Source organism: Haemaphysalis longicornis, unplaced genomic scaffold, assembly GCF_048455015.1.
Source record: "Haemaphysalis longicornis isolate Haplotype H1 unplaced genomic scaffold, Haemaphysalis longicornis Haplotype H1 scaffold_5, whole genome shotgun sequence".
Classification (NCBI taxonomy): Eukaryota; Metazoa; Arthropoda; class Arachnida; order Ixodida; family Ixodidae; genus Haemaphysalis; species Haemaphysalis longicornis.
In genome coordinates this window covers 40,057,488-40,081,720 of record NW_027526385.1, presented here as the reverse complement: position 1 = coordinate 40,081,720, position 24,233 = coordinate 40,057,488, and the positions used below count along the sequence as shown (strand labels likewise).

The 24,233-nt window shown below is 47.1% G+C and overlaps 1 long non-coding RNA gene across 3 annotated transcripts; it reads left to right on the top strand.

Moving 5' to 3' along the window:
* Window positions 1-257: 257 nt before the first annotated feature.
* Window positions 258-23,171, top strand: LOC144138085 (uncharacterized). Of its 3 annotated transcripts, XR_013315816.1 has the most exons (4): window positions 258-409; window positions 7,067-7,164; window positions 9,145-9,420; window positions 23,031-23,171. It is a non-coding gene; the product is annotated as an uncharacterized LOC144138085 (long non-coding RNA). The 3 variants fall into 3 exon arrangements; XR_013315814.1 differs by lacking the exon at window positions 9,145-9,420; XR_013315815.1 differs by lacking the exon at window positions 258-409 and having other exon boundaries at window positions 6,314-7,164.
* The last annotated feature ends 1,062 nt before the right edge of the window (window positions 23,172-24,233 follow it).

Genomic DNA, 24,233 nt, shown 5'->3' with positions numbered 1-24,233 from the left:
CTATCACTTTATACAAATAATGAAGTAACTTCGCTTAAATTTTAAAATAATCAGAAACGCAGGTAGTGCGCGTTTATACATTTGGCGTAAACCTGCTATTTGAAAAGTTGAGTATAACTATTGATTTGGCTAGTTGAAGCTAAAGAAAGGTAAAAAAAAGTGTTGAAAAGCGTTATTCTCACACTTGCGTCACATCCGCATCGGGCTGTTTTTTGCATAAAAATGTTCTACAAATTTGCCGGACATAAATATTTTAAATTAAGCTTAATTTTAGGAACGTTTGCCTGCTTTGTATTATACAATTATTTGCTTTCTGTGATGTAGCCGTGTGGCTAGCGTTGTTGTCATGCCGTCATGCGAGCCGATGTGCGATCCATTTCCCGCGTCGTTCAACGTTCTTTCTACACTGGTAAGTGGTTTTGTTCATTGTTCAATCCCTTGTTTTGCTGCTATACCTTACCGCTTGACCTTGTGCTATGTGTAAAATTTTACAAATCCCATTCTTTTGTCCTATGTTCCTTAGATCCACCACAGTTAAGCGCGAAAATTTTCGAAGGGCGTGCCTACTAGTTCGGACCCGTGGCTTTCTGCCCCTCTACCATCTATGTGCCTTACAAGAGGCCACGCACGACATCGCGTACGCTGGTGGCAATGCAAATTCTTCAGCATCGGTTGCGAAGAAGTGTCCGCTGGTTCCCAGACAGTTTATCGAACGCCGCTTTATCGAACGCTGTTTTATCGACAAAATGCCCGTTTTATCGAACCACCTTCGTCCATTTTATCGAAAGTGTGGTTTTGCGGCTTTGATTGTAATTTTCGGGGTTTATTTTGTTTAGCTGGCCATCGCTTTAACCTAACCAGCAGTTAGCGTCATTCTACATTGTCTCCATGTGTATTGCATACAAAAACATTCCCATATATGTTGACGTGTCTTTCCCGTGTTTTTGATCAACTTTGTTTTATTCGAATTTTTTTTGTAATTTGTATCTTCCTTGATTGCACTCAAGCATGTATGTCCCCCTTGTTAAAATTACAGAATTCGCAACTATAGGAGTAACAATTACAGTAACCCCATGTGCAATATACCTTACATGTACAGTATCGGTGTATTTAGGTTGGTGTTGCCAAATGCCCTGCGCCATGGTTCATCATTACGTGGTCCAGTATTGTCCTTTCCCAATTTTTCACGTGGTTTGCACACGACTCCTACCCAGACAATGTGGTCATATTGTATCTGTAAAAATATCGTGCCAAGAACTTCGGAAAGATAACTGCTATATAAACGGAACAGGGGGAGGATGGGGGGTTCCGACAGTGAAATTAAGTGAGGCTTGAACAGAGGTGGTAGAGTTAAAGACAACTCGTCACAAGTGAACCCGTCATGGCCAACTCGTCATAGGCGAACTCGTCAAGTAGGACAGGTCGTCATAGCATCTGTTGATCATGCTCAAATAAAAAAATACAGGGTTTCGTATAATTTTCTACTTCTGCCTCGGCACTCTTACGTCCCTCCTTTGATTCACCAAACTTACGTTTCTTTGGTGGCCTTGGAGGAACACGCCGGACCAAACAGGGCATTTTGTTGGTTTTTGTGTGCTTCGTTCAGCTGATCGCACGGGCCATAATAGATTTTGTTTGCTCGTTGTCAGTTGTTTCAATTTTACTTTTTTATTTCAAGATAATCGGGTGACGGCACTCTGTTGAGTAGACCTTCATGATTTCTCTCTTTTTGGTGTTTACTATTTTGATTTTAATGCTTTTTTATGCCTTATGATAAAAAGGTAAAAGAGAATGGGCTAAAAACCCCAGACATGCTTGTAACTAACTTTTTTCTCGTTAGTTATAAGCAAGACATCGAGAACAGTAGGACAAGGCTTGGAAACGTCTAAGCAACTGAACTCAGAGCCCATTAAGAATTAGGAAGGCAGAAATCGGGAAAGACTTTTGCTGGCGTTCAACTGGAGCATTACCGACGTAGAGCATACGTGGTGAAATAATTAGATTGTGTGTAGACACGAAAGCGGTGTATACAAGAAAGTACGCTATCAAGCCATTCTAGTCTATACACCACAATGCTGTGATATGCTCCGGGTCGGAGGGGGGGCTAGAGACACGAGGAGATTCGTTATGGCAGTACCACCTGCGCAATGAACAAAACGAAAAAATTGTAGACAAATTTCGCGCATCACACAAAAAAAGAAAGCTCGCTGGAAATAAAAGGCAACTAGTACAAAGACTACAAATTCTGTTAAATAGGCTCGCTTCGGAGACAAGATTTGCAATTACATAGCGAGGAGGAAGAAACTAAAAAACGCAATGCAAATTTTTACAAGAAAAGGCCGAAAAAAAAAAAACACTTTCGATAAAACATCCGTCGATAAAACAGCATTCGATATAACGGCGTTCGATAAAATGGCTTTGATAAAACGGCGTTCGATAAACTGTCTGGATCCCGTGTCCGCTTGTCTCAGGTACTGCAGGAGTGTTTGTAGCTGTGCTAGTTGGTTCGACCTTGCCGTTGGTTCATTGCACGGATTGAACAGCGCTAAAACGGTACAAAGGGAAGTGAAACAACCACGGGAGCTGACTAATCACTGTTTATTTTGGAAGTAAATATTATTTACAGGGGAATAAAGCGATCATGGTTATCTGCGTGCGCATTGCGGCACGCGGAGAAACAGATCAAATAGGCTGTGATAGTGCGTATCTAACATGAGTTGCAGCGTCTTGCAGGGGAAACGGGAACCTCCCCTATCTCGCCAAATATGCGGTTTCGCTGCCCAGCGGGGCCGAGAGTGCATGCCGCTCAGGAGCTTGTTGGCTGTGCTGTGCAGCAGCTGATCTGGATACCCAGCGGAGCGGAGACGCTGGATTTCGAAGGCGATAGCCATCGCTCTTCACGTCCTGCGAGCACTCAGTACAATCGAGTTTTGGGGCTCAGATCTAGAATCTCCGCTCTGCCAAGTATCCAGATCAGCTGCTGCACAGAAAGCCAACAAACTCCTGGCCGCAGTCAGAGTTGATTTTACCTAACCGGCCGAACCGCTTCCGCTCACTGACTAGCCAGAGTCACTGTAATTATTAATAATGACTGTGGCTAGTCAGTGAGCAGAAGCGGTTTGTCCGGTTGGGTAAAATCAAGACAGACTGATCCGTTTTCTGTTGCGAAACGACACCAGCGAGGATTGCCGTACTGGATGGGAGCCGTCTGTCTTGATTTTTGCCCAACCGGCCAAACTGCTTCCGCTCACTGACTAGACAGAGTCATTATTAATAATTACAGTGACTCTGGCTAGTCAGTCAGCGGAAGCGGTTCGGCCGGTTGGGTAAAATCAACTATGACTGCTCCCATCGCCGCCATTGTGCGACACTAATTAGACCGTTGCCCTCCTGGCCGATATGCACTACAGTCAAACGCCCGTATAATAAAGCGTGTGGGACCGCGATACTTGTTCGTTGCACACGTCACGACTTCATTTCATACGTCACGCACTTTATTGACCCAATAAAGCACATAAGCATACTGAGAGAAATAATCGTCAGAATTAAACTGCAGTAGGCGAAAAAAAGTCAACAATTTTCTTGTGCACAGTAGTAAGACGTACTGAATGCGTACCCACCACTGACCTGCTGCTGTTGAAGTGCTCGGTGTGCTGCGGCGCGAGTTGAGAGAGTGACGAGATCTACATCTGAAGCACATCAAACGCTGCTACCGCTTCGCGGTAGTCTAAGCGCTTAGCTCCTCTGCAAGCTATTCGTCACTGCTCACCTGATCATTTGTGGTGTCCCTTTTCTCTATGATGGCCTCCACGATGTGTTCAGTTGTCAGGTCAGAGCAAACCAGGGCCTGGTCTTCCACCGAGACGTTTTCGTCGGCCGTCACAACCGATGCTACGATGCAACATGCACTGTACGTGTTTATCGATTCCTACAGCTACCTGGCTTAACTGGATGACTCACGGCACACCTATCAGCTGCACGATACCATGTGTGCAACCGCACACATGCTAATGCGTGGTATTCGTTATCAAACCACAATTCAGCAATCGGGAATGCATTAATTTTTTTTCTTAAACAGGCAAATTTGCTGTAGTGGTTTTCACAATACATAAGAAACATAATAATCTGGCCAGGCCATATGGCATGCTTCGATGTACAGGCTATTTTGTGGCGTTCAGCTCCAAAGAAAATCCTGCCAGAAGGACACAAGGAGAGCATTCATCCCGTACGTCTGCTTTTCTCATCGACCAACAAGCTGAGGGGGCTGGAATCCAGCAACACCCTCTGTCAAATGCGACGAGGAAGTCGTACACGAAGTTCCGCTATCCTGCAAAAAATCATACATTGGTCATACGGGGCGGTGCATCAACGACCGGCGGCATGCTTGCCCAGCATGTGAAACGTTGCGATCTGTGTGAGCCTGATTTTGAGGCCTGCTGTTTCGAAAAGGCACAGAGGCCAGCACGCATGTGAGATAGGCACGAGCATGCTGTCCGTGGCCCTGGTGGGAAGAGAAATCGCATAATTGGTGAGTAGGAGAGGTTCACGTTTCACCTGCAAGACGCTGCAACTCGTTAGATACGCACTGCAGAAGAACGGAAAGTTGGGCTAGTTGGTAGGTGTTCATCTTGGTGGAAAGCAAAAGGGCTAAAAAAACAGGGACGAAGGAAGACGTAGACAGCACGGCGCTTACTTGCAAATACTCGTTTATTGAAAAACATACACATATATACCATCCAGAGTACACGTGGTCGGTTTCCCCTACCCCATTATGCAAACCATTACAAGACTTAAAGGAGCCATGAAGAGAAAATACAACTTTGTTTAATTTGAAAGAACTAGGATTCAGTATCTCACTCAGCTTCATTAGAGCCACAAAATATGTTATTTTAACGAAAAAAAGCAAGAAGTATTTAAAAACTTTCAAATTTTGCGCCACAGTGACGTGTTATGAGCAAGAATGACGTCATACGGGCCAACAATAAAACATAATTTTCTGTGCGTTAACTGCACGTTAGCATCCAATGGATGCATTCAAATGGAACTAGAGGCCCCAATACAGATGTCTAGTCATGTGTCGTCGCGACAGGTCAGTTAGGCGGCCGCCAATCGCACAAACAAGGTTCCGTGACGTCATAGAAAAGTTGCGGGAAATTGGCTAGGGGGTCGCGACTGCTTCAAACGTTTTCTTTAATATCTTTGTTATTAGTTCGAAGATTGCGATGGTATTGGTATCATTGTTATCGGGACTAAGTAGTCTTTCTAATAAACCCAACTTGTATTTTGTCTTCATGGCTCCTTTTGTCGTGACGACACGACTGGACTTCTGTGATGGGGCCTCTAGTTCCATTTGACCGCGTCACTTGAATGCTAACGTGCAGTAAAACGCACTAAAAATTATGTTTTATTGTCGGCCCGTATGACGTCATTCTTGCTCATAACACGTCACTGTGGCGCAAAATTTGAAAATTTTTAAATACTTCTTGCTCTTTTTTCATCAAAAAAACATCTTTTGTGGCTGTAATGGAGCTGAGTGAGATACTAAATCCTAGTTCTTTCAAATTAAACGAAGTTGTATTTTCTCTTCATGGCTCCTTTAACAGCAGCCGAGGCACATGCGGCAGAAAAAGATAAAAGCGCCACAACCCTATATGAACCAAAGCATTAGTTCCGCAACGTGTGACACAGATAGGAGTATTCCTGGTCGGTCAAAGCGAGGGAGGAGGCGCTGATACATCGTTCGCCACACCTTTTAATGTGGAATGATTCAATAACTTCTCTGGTGGTTTTGTCCCGAAATTTTGATAAAACTGAAGCATCACAAAAAATTGGTGTACAACCACACGCAGAACAGTGTTTCGCCAGGTTAGAGCCATCCTTCGACTTTAATGAACTTTGTTGCTCTTGTAGGCGTATATTCAAACATCGGCCAGTCTGGCCCACAAAGATATGGCCACAATTCAACGGTAAGCAATCAACAACACTTGTTGCACACTGAACAAAGGGGGGTTGTGCTCTACTCCCCAGTTATGTTTTCTTGGGCATTTTTTACTATTTGATAACAACCTATCTGTTTTGCCACACACACTGTTCAGTTTATTTTCGAAGCCGAGAAAACCACTCTGACATCATACCTATTGGCAACATTCTTTAACCCATGCGCCAACTTATGCACGTAGGGAATGACTGCATGCTTTGTGGGCTGTTTTTCGTTGTCCTTTTCCTTGGTCGCCCAATTAGACTTTATTAACTTGTGAACAATCTTCCGCATGACGGTTGCCACGATGCACACACAGATAACCATGTTCGCTTTGTTCCCCTATAAATATTTCCTTCCAAACTAAACAGTGGTTAGTCAGCTCCCGTGTTTGTTTCGCTTCACTTTGTCCCATCTTAGCGCTGTTCAATCCATGGCGAGGTACCACCTCCGTCAACTATCTGTACAGAGGCTGTAAGTTAAAATCCAAATTTATCCGAGCTTTTTTATTTTTTTTTTACCCTTTTGCACGGGCTAAGAATAGCCTTAAATGCACAATTTCTTATATTTCTAAGCAATATTTTTCTTAGCTGGAGAAAGAGCATACCGCTGTTCACCATTAAGTGCTTTCGTTACGCATTTTGTTTATCAGTGTTGAAAGGCTCAGCACGGTCTTTCAACACTGCGTCAGTGCGTGTGTGAGAGAGAGAGGGAGAGCTAGGGCTGTGTTACACTATTTACGTCCTAATCGTGGCAGTTTTGAATTATTGGGCAGTGGTGGTGGAGTCTGGCTAGGATATGCACGTGCATTACTGACGAGTGCCAAGTGCATGTGTAAGTGCATTCTTTTGCGCCCAACTTCTGATGTTGTACACTTAGTGCTGCATGTTGGGACTAACATTGTAGAGCGTGCAACAATGCAGTTCTGAACATTCATATCCAGTTTAAGCGTCAACCAGGGTGTCATAATTGTGCTGTCTGCCATCTTGTCGTGCTAGATGAGCCTGCATAAAGGCAATTTGGGCATTTGCTGTGGATGACCTGAAAGCTTGCAACAGTGATGCTCGGGTGACAAACCTATCGTTGCAGTACCTGTATCCCAAAGGCTACATCCACCTGGATGGCCCTGGAGAACCATGGCCATCGCTAAAGTGGATGGTGTTCACCTTACCAAGCACAGCGGTTAGGTAAGTGTAATTACAACTCATGAATTGAAGTAATCTGAGTTGCCATAGTCTTGCCCATGTTCTGCAGTGGGCTGCAGAACGAACCCTTTCCACAGAACGAACCCTTTCCACAGTGAGCCCTTTACACAGCCACTTGGCCAACCCCGAGAACGGAGGTACAGAGGTCAAGCACTAACTTTTCACTTGCGAGGTTATTTTCCCAATCGTCAGTATCTTCAATACCATAAAAAACCAAATTACACCTCCGCCCGCGATTCTCGAGGTCGTCTACCTTCGGAATCAACGCCTTCACTGTTTCGTCCTGAGCTTCACATTTTTTCTTAGTTTCATGAATGATACTCGGTAGCTCTTCAAGCTTTGAGATTCTACTTTCTATTTGAGTCATTTGATTCTTCAGCTCAGATAAGGCCGCTTTGGTTTCTGTCTGGCATTGCTCGATAGCTAAAAGTGTACTCTACATTTCTTTTTGTCCGTTCAGGAGTTCCTTAAGCAATGCTTCAGTAGGGCCGGGATGTAATTCAACGTCGCCGCATAACATCAACAACAGTAAATAAAATGCCGCACGGCGCAATAGAAAAAAGACGCCTACAGTACGTGGGTACCCTGCACTTTGAATGGGAACAAACACTCATGAAAAGAGTAGGGGGTGGAACCGGCAATGCAAAAACTATCGAAATGTTTTTGAAATCTGCGCAACTACCGTATTTACCCGATTCTAACGCGCCCCCGATTCTAACGCGCACCCGATTTTCCTGGCAAAAAAAACGAAAAAACTTGCACCTCCGATTGTAACGCGCACGGGACTTTGTGACCCAGACAAACGAATGCGAGAGAAATGGGCGATTTATTTCCCTAAGTAATCTCACTCGTCTCACTCCTCGTCGCTCTCCGCTGACCACAACATCTCTGCCTCGGTGCCTTCAAGCGCGTTCGCGATGCCACACTTCTGAACGAACGTGCAACCATGGTCTATGGGATCGTGGCCCACGCCTCGCACGCCCATCCCGAGAGCTTCTCCAGAGGTGCACGCTTCAGCCGACCGCTCGTTTTGAACACGTGGGAGCCGCTGCTGCCATTGCTGTTATCAAGCGCTCAAGTGAAACAATTTGACGATTTGTGTGAACTCCGATAGAAAAGCCTAGGCGCCTAGGCTTGCTGCGTCCGAAAAATCGTTGCTAAAACCTTTGGCGCCATCTTGAGATAGCGATGGCGATGGGTGGGACGAAGTTTCCGCTGTTTCAGCTGTTTCGGTTTTGTATCCGATTCTAACGCGCATGCCATTTTTCGGCCTATTTTTTCGGAAAAAAAGTGCGCGTTAGAATCGGGTAAATACGGTAACCTGCGTCAAGAACAGCAATTTCGTGAGCGGCAGCGCCATGGTAGCGCCGGCACCACTCCCCAGAGCTTGACTGCAGGAGAGTTGCTTTTGTAGTCCAATGTGGTGGCCACTATCGCTCCCTGGCATGCCGTCTGGTAGTGGGCATCGTCCAAAATCAGCGGCACTGCACATTCCAGCGGTCGAAGCGCCAGCAGGGGACACAGGCGCAGATGAGCCACGGGATCCATCAACGAAAGACGAGCGTCCTAAAACGCTATCAATTTCTTCGCCCCTCGGGCAAGAGCATACTAAGCAGCCGAGAACCTGCGTCAAGAACAGCAATTTCGTGAGCGGCAGTGCCATGGTAGCGCCGGCACCACTCCCCCAATTATGCAAAATTACGCAAAAAATCCCTAATTAATGTTAATTATACGATAAGCTAATTGGCACAGAAACAAAATAAGTGCAGATTTGAAATCAGCACACCAAACTACACCAGGGAGCCACGTTGGCAACATTGCAGTTGGTGAAAAAACAAAGAAAATAGGTTTGAGACCAGTGTCCCCCCTTAAACTAGCTTTCTTGCTACAGACTATTGGGAACTTTTCTTTTGTTTCTTTTTTTTTCTTCTTCTCCCCCACCCCTTATTTTTTCTAACCCAGCTGCTATTGTACTAATGCTCGGCCTGGTGTCTTGCGGGTTTCTTCACTGCTGCTTTGTGTCAAGGGAAGACCAGAAGTGCAACCACATGAAGCAAGTGCAGTAACGGATGCAACAAAAGTAACTATGGGTGCAAGGACCTAGTAGTGTAAGCGACTGCCACCAGGCCCCTTTGCCTCTGACTTGTCATGTCGCTCACCCAGAAACAAGTGAAACTGCAGAAGCCAGCGACAGAGGGGCCCAGCGGCAGTGTACCAGCTTGTCGCTTGAAGTACCAGGTCAGTGCTCCAATAGAGTTATGCTTGTGCATGCATACATTTATCTGCTTTGTTCCAATGGAATTTTGGAGGCTCTTGGGGCTCATAACGATGTCATTGAAAGTTGTTTTGAGTTGCTAAATGTGCATGACTTGACTTGTTGAATGAATTTAAAAATGCACTGACACTCCCCCCGCACGGGGCACCTTGAGTATTCATGGTGACGGTACTGGCGATACCGCGGACCCCGAGCCCCCCAACATAAGCTGTGACCTACCGTGGTGATGTGTTTTTAAGGTGAAGGGTAGAAACCTCAAACGGTGGCCGTCGGAGCCCAGGTCAAGCTCCGGCGGATGGGCTCCCTGTCTGTTTACCAGGCAGGGAGCTCCGGGACCTCTCTCAGTATCAGGGTAACCCGAGCGAAGGAAGTACCCCTGTCCCCTGCTTTTTCCTATGCCATATGGTAAATCGAAAAACTCCCTCCAAACCTGATCGGACCCTGAAAAGAGTCCGTACCGAAGAATCTTTTCCACCTCTTCCTGCCATTAACTCCCCGAAACCCGACAACTACCCACATTTTTTTGATAGTTGAATCTGTTGACAAATCCAAGCCTCTTTCTTCACAATCCGTATTCCTTGTATCGAAGTTTCTTGAAGCCATCCTTGGCAAGAGGTACAATGCTAAAAAACTAAGAACCAGTGAAGTCTTAGTTGATGTCAACACGCAGCAGCAAGCCACAACTCTCATCAGCCAAACCCGCATGGCAGACCTTGATATCAGAGTCACACCCCACCGCAGCCTCAACAGCTCCCAGGGTGTGATATCTGAGTCAGATCTCCTAACCGAGACAGAGACTGATCTGCTCGAAGGCCTAAAAGACCAAGGCGTGACAGCAGTAAGGCGAATCGTCATTAGGAGAGACAACAAAGAAATAGCCACCAAACATCTGATTCTGACTTTCGACCGCTGCACACTGCCTGAGCATGTCAACGCAGGTTTCATCCGTTGTTCTGTCCGGCCGTACATCCCGAACCCGCGGCGCTGTTTCAAGTGCCAGAGGTTCGGGCATGGTACCAACTCCTGTCGCGGCAGAACAACATGTGCCAAATGTGCCCAGCACGATCATCTCTCCTACAACTGCACTGCAACCAACTTCACCTGCCTGAATTGCCAGGGTCCACACGCAGCATACTCTCACGCTTGTGAAAAGTTTCATCTTGAGAAGAAAATCATTAACGTTAAGGTAACCGAAAACATCACCTTCCCAGAGGCGCGAAAGAGGTTCGCCTCTTTCCCCCTGGGGAGGTACGCCGACGCAGCTCGCCGGGGGGCGGAGCGGTGTCTTGTTTCGGCAGGGACCCAGTACTGAGAGTCGGACTTGGTCCCGCCGCCGCCCCCCCCTGGGCTGCCTCTTGTAGCCCAACCAGCCTCTGCACCGCTCGCTCACCCAGCAGCGGCTGTGGTGGCAACGTCTGTTGGGGATGCCGCTGCATCCACTGCTTCCTCTCCACCGGCCCAAAGCACACGCAAGGGCACGGAGATGGAGACGGAGGCAGTCGCAGCGACCCCCTCCCCCGCCTCACTGCCTGTTCAATCTGTGGTGCTCCCCACGCCTTCGGCACTGGCACCGGAGGCAAAGAACACCCGAAAGGGTACCACGTCAAGGGGGCCCAGTCCGCTGGGCACCCCTTTGCCTTCAGATGACGACATGGACGTCGAGCCCTTCCGGCTTTCATCGCTGCGGAAGGAACGGGCTGCAACGTCCAGGTCGGTAGAGAAGGCCAGAAAACCCCTTCCAAGAGTCCAAGCCCCGAAAGACCCTACATAAATAGTCACACTCCAGTAGCTCCGAACACATCATAACGGGAAGAGAAAACATAATACAATGGAACTACAGAGGCCTTCTGAATAATCTTGACGATGTATACAAAATACTGCATGCTTATCAGCCAAGTGTAATGTGTGTTCAGGAAACACATTTGAATTCTAAACACACAAATTTCTTGAATAGTTCTGTGGTATACAGGAAAGACAGGGATGGCTGCACAGACTCTTCTGGCGGTGTGGCCATAATCGTCCGGAAATCCTTAGCATGCCACCCTGTCACTTTAAACACTATCCTTAAGGCTGTAGCAATACGCTTAATAATATTTAATAGGTTGATAACGGTATGCTCCATATACATTCCTCCTGATGTTACACTTTTGAGCTCTGACTTCGAGGCGCTGGTTGACCAGCTGCCCAAACCATACATCCTAACAGGCGACCTTAATGCTCACAATTCTTTTGGGGGCTCTTCTCGTACGGATGCCTGGGGTCGCCTGATAGAGAGGTTTCTTACATCCTCTGGAGCATGCCTTTTCAACAATAAACAGCCTACATATCATAACATAGGACACAACACATACTCATGTCTTGACTTGGCTGTTGGCTCCGCAGTTCTCTTTCCTCTTCTCGAGTGGGGTGTGGGAACTGACCCATATGGCAGTGACCACTTCCCCACCTCACTTACATATATAGGTAAAGGCCCAAGCAGTTCATCTTCCCATAATAGGTTCAATGAAGCACGAGCTAACTGGAACACATTTACAGAGACATCGAAACTACAGTACACAACTATAAGACACCTACACGTAGATGAAGCCGCACAGCTCCTCACGGCGCACATCCTCGACGCCGCCGAAAAGTCCATTCCCCACGCCTCTGGTGCCCCGTGCAACCAGCGGAGGCCATTGTTGGGAATGAGCATCCCAGCGCTGCTCCCACTGTTGGGAATGACTATCCCAGGGCGGTCGCCAAGGTTGTGACTCGCCTTCCTGCTCGTCACCGAGGTTGGGAATCAGCCATCCCAACGCTGTCTCCGCTGTTGCGACTGGCCACCCGAGCGCAGTCACCGGTGTAGCGATGTTGCCTTGCTCCGTCCGCTATCGACGCGGCGCAGAGCCGAGCGAAGAAGTTCTCGAGCCGACGAAAACTTAAAGTAACATTTATATACAGTATGTACAAGGTAAGCGAACGTTACATAACTCGCACAAAGGCGACAGCACCCCCTTCACTCGGTGCTTCCGAAGAGACTGGTGCCGGAGAGAAGCCGCCGAGGAATGCCGACGATGAGAGCCTCCGGGCTTCTTTTATAGCCCGAGAAGTTCGTTGGGGCCCCGAGAAGTTCAAATAGCTCCAATCAGAGCTCTCGCTGCCTGAAGTTTGAATTCCGACGAGTGGTAGCGAAGCGGTTAGTCAGCCGCGCCGCCGATGGGGAAAGGGAGGGCGACGCCACCGCCGTCTGCGTGACCTCGCCTCCGGGCGTAGCGACATGCTCTTGTTTGGCCGTTCTCCGATGCGGGATTCGGCCGCGCCGCAGCGTTCCGAGATGCAGGATTCGGCCGCGCCGCAGCGACGAAAGGGAGAGGCGTGACTCAGCCTCGCTGTCGGCGCGACTCAGCCTCGCTGTCGGCGCGTCGCCTCGTGCAACGCCTTTGGGCCAGGCGCTCTGGCACAACACCATGGTGGAATGAGGACTGTAGGCGGGCGCGAGAGGCCCAGAACAAGGCGTGGGGTATCCTCCGTCGGTACCCCACGTCGGGAAACCTCCTCTTGTTCAAATGTGCCAAGGCATTCGGAAAACGTGTGCGCCGTGAGGCAAAAAGAGATAGTTGGCGCTCATTCATAACATCTATAAACTCGTGCACAGACACACGCAAGGTATGGACACGTATACGCAAACTCAAAGGACAACAGACACACAGCCTGCCTCTGGTCAGCACAACAGGGGACACACTCGAAGACCAGGCTGACACACTCGCACAACACTTCCAACATGTGTCCAGTTCAGCACACTACACAAACACTTTCATGAAACAAACAAACGGCCGAAAACAAGCCTATACTAGATAACAATAGGTCAACATCTTCTTATAACTCAGTTTTCACTCTATGAGCTGAGGGCTGCTCTGAGCACGTGTAAACCCTCAGCTCTAAGCCCAGACAACATCACATATACAATGATACAACACCTACACGCAGACACACTTGTAACACTTCTACAGCTATATAATAAAATATGGCTTTCGGGGCACATTCCACACTCTTGGAGGGAGGCCATTGTAGTGGCTTTCTTGAAGGAGGGAAAGGACCCGTCGTCCCCCTCAAGTTACCGTCCAATAGCCCTGACGAGCTGCCTGTGCAAGCTCTTCGAGAAGATGATAAATCGCAGGCTCGTGTACTTCCTCGAGTACAATGGTCTTCTTGAGAGCTGCCAGGCAGGCTTTAGGGTGGGGCGATCGACAACGATCAACTGGTTGCACTTGACTCATACATCAAGGATGCCTTCGTGCATAAGCAGTACTGTTTAACTGTCTTTTTCGACCTCGAGAAGGCCTACGACACCGCTTGGCGTTATGGGATCCTTAGTGACCTCAGGTCATTCGGTGTTTCGGGTAATATGTTGAACACCCTTGTTAGTTATTTGTCAGAGAGAGCGTTCAGAGTAAGAGTTGGTTGTGCACTTTCAAAGGTTCACGTCCAAGAAAATGGCGTGCCGCAAGGTGGCGTGTTGAGTTGCACTCTCTTCATAGTAAAGATGAACTCTCTTGGAAAGGCACTGCCACCAACAATCTCTTATTCTATGTATGTAGACGACGTGAAAATATCTTTTAAATCATGTAATATGTCAATATGCGAACGTCAAGTCCAGCTTGGTGTCAAGAAGCTTGCCGGCTGGGCAGACAAGAATGGGTTTAAATTGAATCCTGGAAAAAGCTCCTGCGTTGTGTTCTCCAGGAAGCGCGGGGTCCATCCGGACCCAGACATTACTCTTAATGGCGTGTCGCTTCCTGTGAACAAGGAGCACAAGTTCTTAGGTGTTGTGTTTGACCAGAAACTCACATTCATTCCACACATCAAGGAACTTAAACATAAATGTCTGAAAACAATGAATATACTTAAGGTTCTCTCCCACCAGTCGTATGGTTCCGACAAAGAACTGCTACTACGGCTCTATACTGCTTTGGTTGGGTCTCGTGGGTCTCGTTTAGACTATGGCAGCGTGGTATATGGGTCGGCGACTAAAACAGCGTTGCGAATGCTTGACCCAGTGCTACACTTGGGGCTACGGCTTGCGTCGGGTGCTTTTCGCACTAGCCCTGTCGAGAGTCTGTATGTCGAGTGTAATAAGTGGAGCCTTGAGAACCAACGGACGTACATGGACTTACTTTATGCTTTTAAAATTTCATCGCTGAATAACCATCCTTTTCATCCTGTCTTTAACGACACATCCACATCTGTGCTTTTTGTAAATCGCCCATCCGTTCCGCTGCCCTTTTCACTTAGAGTGAGAGAGCGAGCCTCGGATCTGAGCGCTTCGTTTTTAGATGTGTACAGATCATCCTTTTCAGACATTTTACCTCCTTGGAAAGTTCGTCCTGTGTCCTCCGACCTTTCTTTTATGAAACTTGACAAAAATCGGGTACCGCGAGCTGCAATACTGCAGCACTTTCTGTCTCTGCAGTTTAAATACCCACTTGCAGAATTTTACAGTGACGCGTCTAGAACCTCCACTATGGTCTCCTGCGCTGCTCATGGTCCGAATTTCAGTGCAGCTAGAACCATGAGCGTCCACACAACAATTTTTTCAGCAGAAGCATATGGAATTTTACTGATTGTACGACACATACTTGACAATCAAATTCCGAAGTCTATCATTTACACAGATTCCTTGAGTGTTGTTCGCGCACTGTCATCCCATACACCCCCCAAAAACCACATAGTTAATCTTGTATTCAACACTATCATGTCCGTGTATGCGCACAAGCATCAGCTGCTCCTCTGCTGGGTCCCAGGACACACTGGGATCGCTGGGAACGAGTTGGCAGACGAGAGGGCCGGTGCTGCTGCACTCAGGAAGACTGTAGACATAACAACCGTACCATACACAGACCTCAAGCCACACATAAGACAACACTTGCGTAGAACATGGCAAACATACTGGAGTGAACAGACAGATAACAAGTTACACGTTATAAAACCACGCTTGGGACCATACACCTCTGACACACGCAACAGACACACAGAAGTCGCCTTGGCTAGGCTGCGGATAAGGCACACCCATGCAACGCACTCGTATCTGCAGACTGGATCTTCTAGACACCAGTGCAGCAGGTGCGGAGAGGCCCTATCCGTAGTGCACATACTAATCACATGCAAGGCACTTCACACAACACGACACAAACACTTCAGAGAACTCTACAGACAACATATTCCCCTACATCCATCGTTTTTTCTAGGTGACGATGCCATTGTTTCCGTGAAACGTGTGTTTGAGTATTTGTCAGACGTCAAGTTTTTAAACCTCATTTCCTATCACGCATAATGAAATCGGGCCCTATACACCAGCCATGCTCATTGTCGTTTTGTGATTTTACTTTTGTTTTTGCTGACTTTACTTAGTGTTTAAGGTTTCACCCCTCATATATGACTATTGTTTTGGTGCTCTTTGCCCCAGTTGGCCTTGCGCCATAAACATCCAACCATCATCATCATTACTACACTCCCTAATTTGTGCACAGTGCAAACTGCAGCCTTCTCAGTCACGGCACATATTTGCTGTGTCTCGGGAAGTGAGCGCGTGATCAGCGAACGCGTGGCGGCGTGCACTACTGTGCTGTTATCTCAGAGCGCGCCGCCGCTGCCGGCGACCTTGTTGTTGCAAATGGTGTTTGAACCTCCCGCGCAAACATCACATGGTTTAGATGGCCTACGCACGGAGTGGTAGCGTCTGCCGAAAGTGCGCAGGGGAGGCGGTGAGAGAGATGGTGCCATAGCAGTGTGTGCCGCCCTTTCCCTCACAATTTTGCCAAACGGTTCGATGAGTGTATCGTGCGGGCTCAGCATACTGCCCCTCCCCCCCACCCCCCACCTTCCTGCTCCTTTCCCCACAATTTCCTCCGCTGTTTTCTTTCCTGCCTTCGCTCGCTCGGTTACGATGCCATCACCGTGGCCATCCCTGCCGCCAAAGTGCTTGCGCACTAAAAACACACCTTCGAATTACATGAATGGCGTATGCCCTCATGGGTCATGACTGCTTGATGCAGTTGAAAAAACAAAATGTGTACAAGTCAACTGAAAAAAGCCAGCAGGTTTACAGAGTTCATAAAAAATATTCTTGTAGTTATCATCAGAGATACGGTAAATGTCACGAGTCAGGCAATCTCCGTGGGTGATTGTTGTCATGAAAAGGAAGCATGTGTGAGAGGTGGCTGACCGAAAATGAGGATGCAGAAATTGAGTGTGGCAGGAGAGACAGGAGCAACAACGAGTAGGCTGAGGACCCGTGCTCTGGCGAAAAAAGAAGCCAATAAGTAGGTGCCCCAGAATTAAAAAAAAAACATTCACAAAGGCTCACAAGGAGCACATAAAGGGGACGGGAGAAGAGCAGGAGGGAGCAGCAAGAGGCAGATGGTTCTCGAAGAGCAAGTCAGGGGCGATGCAGCAAGGCCAGGGACTTCACGCCAGCCTGGACAGGAGGGGCTAACTTCGCATCAGCTCCAGACCCCGTGTCAATGGTGTGGCACCTTGCCCGTCAACCTGTGAGTGACGGCTCCTCCATGCGGTGATCCGGGATGCATCTGGTGCCTCCAGCTGCCAGTGGTAGTAGCCACTGGGCCCCCACTTTGCAATGCCTGGCCCAACTGCATGGCTGGCCCCACTACTGTTGAGTCCAGTGACCACAGCTATGCCACATCAGTTCCAACGAACGTGCTAGATGCATGTACTAGAGACATTTGCTGAAGAACGCATTTGCTGAATCACTTACACTTCACCATTCACCACTCCATTTTTGTTTAATCGTGGCTTCCAAAGTCTGCACCTTTCTAAGGCTTTAACAACCTAACTAAAATTGTGTTAAGTGCAAGTATAAACATTTGAGCAACTTGGTTGTGGTAACAAATGCATCTGCAAAACTATCAGTCATCGCCTTCACGACCTGTAATTCTAACAACCTCCCTCGTAAATAGTAATCGACTTGTTTTTACTGAAATCCTGGAATCAAGCGTTTGCTTGTGCAGGATGTATTATTTAGTCTCCATGAAAGGAAATTGTTTGATCAAGCGGAAGTATGCAATGATCATGTTCCAAGTAGTATATATCAGCTAATAGCAGTGGATGGATAACCTTTTGGCATTTTAGTATTACGTCATCATCTAGCATGTGGAATATGTGCGATTCTTGGGGCAACCTAGTCAGTACTCCGGCGTAGGCCACCACACTAGCTCCCGGCGTGTCAACCACGTGGGCCCCCGCACCTACGGCAGCCCAGCGAGATTTCCCCAGGGCGAGAACACAACGAACAGTAGTGCTGAAGCACAGCCATTTATTTCGGAACTCCCAAAGCATACGAGCACAAAGCTCAACGGCGTTCACGAATCATGCCATCCGGTCATGATCGCAATCGGAAGGCGGGCACTAACGGCGTGCGGCAACAACAATCCCCACTTGAGATACATGGTATCAGTCTGCCACGACTGTGCTGTTCTGCCGATCTCACCCAGACCGGCCCTTTGATCTGACTCTGTCTTCCGTGCACACATCTTCGCGCAGCCAAGCGCGCCTGTGCAGCGCATGGACCGGTGGTGCCATCTCTCGGGGCGCTGACGAACCAGCGGAGCGCCTGACCGGTTTCAGTGCATCGCGTCTCTCCCTGAAGCGTGCACCAGCTTGGGTTCGCGGTTTTTCCACGATTCCCACAAGCTTTGTCAGCTAACATACGGTTTCAGTCCGATTTTACAATTTGATTCTGAATGCGTGGTGACGTTAAATTTACTGAGGTGAGATTGATCAAGAATTTCGCATGTAAGGCATAATAAGCACCATTTGTGATTGGCTGACGCTCATGGGAGGTTCATTCCCTGACAAAACCGAGATGATAATCAGGGCATAGGGTAATCAGAGCTCCTCATCGATATTTTACAAGCAAGGGTATTTGTCAAACAGGTCACACCTTTTTAAACTCGCGCCGCCAAGAATTTCTACCCAAGGCGGCCAACTAATGCAGCTATGATTGCTGCATGAAGTACTCCGGCTGTGTCGATAGCCGCACCATGTCGCACTTTTCACGGCTCTTCACTACCCACCACAAAGTACCGGCAGTTCTGTGGAAGCAATAATGTGGGACGTGTAAATCCCAAATGCGCAAGCAAATCCCATGAGTATTGGAGGCTGCTGTGAGCGGCTGCAGTAGCGGCATGCCCGCTTCCATTCCTTCACCTACATCACGTCCGGCCTTTGGTAGTGGCGCTCTCTCTCTCTCTCTCTCTCTCTCTCTCTCTCTCTCTCTCTCTCTCTCTCTCTCTCTCTCTCTCTCTCTCTCTCTCTCTCTCTCTCTCTCTCTCTCTCTCTCTCTCTCTCTCTCTCTCTTCCCCCTAGTTACGAAAACACCTATTTTTATGAGACGTTTGTGTAGCAGAGGTTGGTATTTCAAACTCAACGTTTTGCATTTGCCGCTCTTTTTATGTGTATTATTGGATGATAGTATTTTTACATTGGTGAAAATTTGAGCGGATTTGGCCTTTAATTCGAACTTGAAACTCCTGCCACGGTTAGGGCAAACAAGATTGCCCATCAGCACACACTACTTTTCGTATAATCCGAAGTTGAATACGAAAGGTCAATGTATCACTAGCTATCCGGAGCACTACAAACCCCAATACATTCTTCCCGATGTTGTTTGGAATGGTTCGCTTGTGTGCCTGTATGGTTATTTTTGCTGTTCTTAGGGAATGCATGTGTCTTTGCAGTCAGTGCTAGCTGCGCACATCTCGCTATCCGGAGGTGTCCGAGTACTGGAACAGTATTGGCGGTGAGATCTTTGAGTGGCGCCCCCTGGCTCTGACGTCGGCTTAGGGATTCGCGCCGCTGTTGTCTGCTACACTCCGCTTGTGAGGGGCAACAGTGCCTGGGCTAGAAATCGCCCGCTTCGTTGCTGAAGTGCGTTGAAAAGCGTATTTCTAGCGACTCAGTTATTTTGCCAGCTTCTGACGCATCTGAATAATTTGCAGCTGTATCCCCCACAAGTTTGCAACACACGAAGAGATAGAGAACAACTTTCTTCAGAGTATCGGTCAGAAGATCGTGTGTAACTCGTCCTTTCTTGCTTATTCGCGAGGATCAGCGATCAGAGCTTCTCGATAAGTATTCAAAAATGCGTAGGCTTGCCTTCAGTATTTTTGAGATGCTCCTATGAAGACTCAACAGTCTAATACTACGTACCAAGCAGCGGCCTCTACACGCTCATCGCACAGCAGGAAATAAAGCGGCTTTCTTCTGTTTCTTTCGTTGTTGTCTTGTATCGGATTAATGTTTCTTGCTTTTTTTTTCTGCCCAACGCATTAATTTTTCTGCGCCGTCACCAACTTCTTATTAGGAGTTTTCGGGATGTTTGGGAGCCTCACAAAGGTCGTGTGGATATTTCCTTCATTTTGTATGGCATACATTCCCTTCTTCACAAATTGGCTTTCATTACGGCTGCGTGCAAGAAGGCACATATCCGCAGTGTGCTTTGTTTATTCACATGCAAATACAATGATAAGGTTTGTGCTACGCCACCGCGATCGCGCCGTAGACAACGTGGTCCACAGTACTCAAAGGCGGCCTTTGTGCTCCGAATTTCTATCGTAATTATATCGTTATCATAACGAACTGACTCTCAACTCGAACAATGATGACATGATTACGGTGTTGAAGGCATGATATACTCGCTAACTAACGTAATAAAGCTAACTAACGTAATAAATAGTATACCTGCATATATTACAAGACTCGAAACCAAAGAAGAATTCCAAGTAGCTCTTCATTGCTTTTCAACCCTTCCAGGCGCGAAGAACAAATCCTATTCTACTCGGGATGGCGTTCTACGATTTGAAGAAAATTACTTTTACTCTCTTGTCCTGGACTGAGGACCCGGCCCACTAACCAGATCGATTTAATTGTTAAACAAAGTTTTCCCCTCCTCCCCTTACTCCTCCTCCTCCTCTTGAGTGCAGTTTTCCTATAACGCATATCCGAATATCGGGAAGATATGGCTGTGCAAAATGTTCCGAAATATCCCTCCAGATCTTAACAAACATATATGTGTTACTATAAAGTTAACGAAGACGTGACTCGTTTTGCTCAATAAACCTCCATACTGGTTAGATGCCTGCTATAGAATCAGCACGCGCGTAAATACACACTGGGTTATTTGGAACTCAACCTACAGTTTTTGCAGTCTATAGTGCATGTCGGCAAACTTTCATGCCTTGACAACGTAAAGTGATGTGACAGAACGCGTTCGAGCGTTCGGCAAGGTTGCAAAAACTGTTTTACCTTGCATATGATTACAGGGAATCGTGATGCCTTCTGCCAAAGCCGACAGCCCTGAAGGCCTACAATTTGTTTTGGTCTTCCATTTTCGCTGTTGTCGGTTATTAGCAGCTGACTGTTCCTTTTGTTCGAATGCTTACATGAGAAGCTGACGCCTAGCTCCGACTCTTCGCGCTCCGCACAGGACCGGCTTCGCAAGAAATGGGGTGGCGCCTGCAATGTTTCTCCCGTAGCGGTATCCAAAACTATACTTTAATTGACACCATGAGTTATTGTATGCGATTTTAAGCCTATTATTATGATAAAAAGTTACCCACACGCCAATTCTGGTGCGGACAAGCATCAGACGTTGACCAAGCGCAAAGAAACAGCAGGGAGAGCGATCCTGAGTGAAGCAGACGACAAATGCGAGAATCCCTAAGCTGACGTCACGGAGGTGCGCTTCGCAGCGCCGCCTGTGTTCGCGCTCACCGCCAATTGTGTGGGGGAAAAAAAGAGGCTGTACAGTAAAATTGTGACAAACAAAAAATAAGCAGAAATGTCAGTGTTGCTCCACACAGAAAAAAAAACAAAAATTTAAGATATGCATTTTGTACACATACTAGTAGTGAAAAACTCCTGCAAATATGAAATCCCTAACTAAAATTTCTAGACCCACAAAAAAAAAAGGTTATCCCTAGTGGGTTTCATGCCTCTGGAGAAAGCAGTTCCTCGAACTTGTGAAACATAGAACATAGGTTGTCCGCACATGCATCGCAGAAAACATGGTTTTCTGGCCCACTCTTATTTGCTTGTAGCACAATTTACAGTTTCCATGCTTTTGCATTTTCTGGGGCTTGTGTTGAACAGGGGAACCAGGTTCCCAGCTGGTTCTACACACTTTCGCTTTCCATACAAAATTACGATGAAAAAGAATTGTCCTCGGAGTCAGCACTCCTAATCCAGAGATTCACATGTAGGCTTGTCCGAATCACTAGAAAGGTGCCGTTTCCATGGCCTGGTCGCGCGTGATACCACGGCCATTGCTTATGTTCAGGGCTCCCGTCGCATAACTCCGGCGGCACTTTATAAAAATAGGCACCTCGCGAAAAGCAAAAGAGAAGAGGAAGTAAATGTTTCTAATACTCAGTAGATGGAGCCAGCTCTTAGTGCATGCTCGGAAAGTGCCAGATTCTAATGGAAAAGTATCAAAGTTTGAACTTGAAAGCATTGATAAACACTATTGATTTGAACAGGCGTGGGCAGGAAAGTGGTAATAGTGGTGTGTGCACTGTACCACTAATCAAACAGACTTCGCTAGTTCAAACTCAGGTTAATTTGAACAACGTTTCATTTTTGGTGCTCTTTGCTCTCAGTTGGCCATGTGTCATTAAAACCCATATAATCATCGACCAAATTTTTCGTCTCCTTAGAGTTTGAATAAATGAAGGCTTGTCTGTATTGTTTTTAAGTGCTATGCAGTTGAGCCCACTTGTTTCAGATGTGGCACACTGCCACGGTGGTGAGCCTTGATGAAACATAAGGTCAGGCTTCTCGTAAAGATGTATATTTATAAAGTTATTGCATAAATGTGATGGCTGAGGCTATACTCAATTAATAACTAAAGTTACACGTCTCTAACTTAAGTAATACACTTTGAAAATTTTCCTTTTATGGTAGATGCGTATGCTGGCAGACCATCCAAGGCACATGACAAATTAGGCAGCAAAGTTACTCTTTGTACAGACACTTAAGAGATTTTGTTGGGCCAAAGTGGGGAAGGAAGGGAGCATGAATCAGATAAATTTTAGTCAGTGTCCGGCTCTTGCTGGGTAGCAAAATCCGCTCAGTGAAGTGTCACAGTTCTCGTGTGAATGACAGCCATAGGGGAACTTTTAATGATGTTCACCTCGTGCGGTAATCTGGGCCGTTTGAAAAATCAGGTGGTTACTATACAAGCAACACTTGCGACCAACTGCAGTGCTCCGGCCTTGCTTGTAGCAGGAGTCGAATGCACACCAAATTCTCATAATAATGCATTCCTTGCGTGCCTGTACTCTATTCGAAATTGTCCACCTGGCAGCCCCAAGTGGGTTCGCTGCAGTATTAACCTCTGTGCTCACGTGGACCAAGAAAGGCTGCTCCATAGTATTATTGCCCGTACGCACCTCAGTTTTATTGTGCACGGCATTCTTTGTAAATTGCGTGGCACATATTTGCAGGTGAGTTTTATCTCATGCCAGTAATTGGTACATTTCTTCTATGTACTGCCATGTTTCTTTTAATCTCCATGCAGGTTCAAGCAGCCGTGGCCGTCTGCAGGCATAGCGCTGCCAAGCACCAAGGCTTCTTTTCGGTCTACCACAGGAGTACATGTGTGATACCCAGAAATGTATGACATCTGTGTGATGTACACTTGTTGCATTAATAAAATTGGGAGCGCTGTTTCACGGTTTTCTTGTCAGGTTACACACAAGCTGAGAACATGCATGTTTTGATATGAAGACTTTTTCATTGTTCAAGCATATCTTCATTGGAAGGATTAAGTTCAAGTTCACATTTCAAATAAATATTCAGAAATTGGGGCAGCTGGTAATTTACCTTAGCTTCAACGTATAGAGACTGGTAGGAAGGCTGATTTTTGCGTACTGTTGACCTAAAAGTGTATAAGTTTCTTTTTCTGTCAATTTCTTTGAGACATCAGAGTAGGGGAGAGGGGTGCACACAAACAAGTAACTCTTGTTGACATTAAATAGCAACTACTGATGATTACTTTTATGTTGCAAGCTGCACAGCAAGCATATAGAACTTTAATGCCTGCTCTCGCCACAACGATCGTCCAGTGTGCCATGACCCTAGAAAAACAATCATGCCAATTTCATCACGAAGTCGTAATTCTTTTAGTTGAATTTTTGTTTTTGCCCTTTTTTTAGGGTATCCTTCGTATGTCACTGATTTCAGGTGCCCTGTTTTACAAACATTTCTATGGGTGCCTGGGGGATCCCAATAGCCCCTCTCAAGATGGTGGCAGATTGTCCTCTCTTGTCCACACCTCTACCACCGCTCTTTATCGACAGGATGCATCTCGCCACTAACAGGAGAAATGGGACAACTGCCTCTTACTAGAAGCGGGACAGAATTTACTTGTCGGAAAAGTACTTTAGAGGGGATTCATGTTTAGGCTGTTGTCAGGGATGATTTGCAAAGATGACCCGCCGCGGTGGCTCAGTGGCTAAGGCGTTGCGCTGCTGAGCACGAGGTCGCGGGTTCGATTCCCGGCCGCGGCGGCCGCTTTTCTGATGGAGGCGAAAAGCAAAAACTCCCGTGTGTACGAGATTTCGGCGCACGTTAAAGATCCCCAGGTGGTCTAAATTAATCCGGAGCCCTCCACTACAGCGCGCCTCATCGCCTGCGTTGCGTCGGCGCGTTAAACCCCACAATCAATCAATCGATTTGCAAAGATGACAATGTAAACATGCAATAGATGTAGATGCTTGTA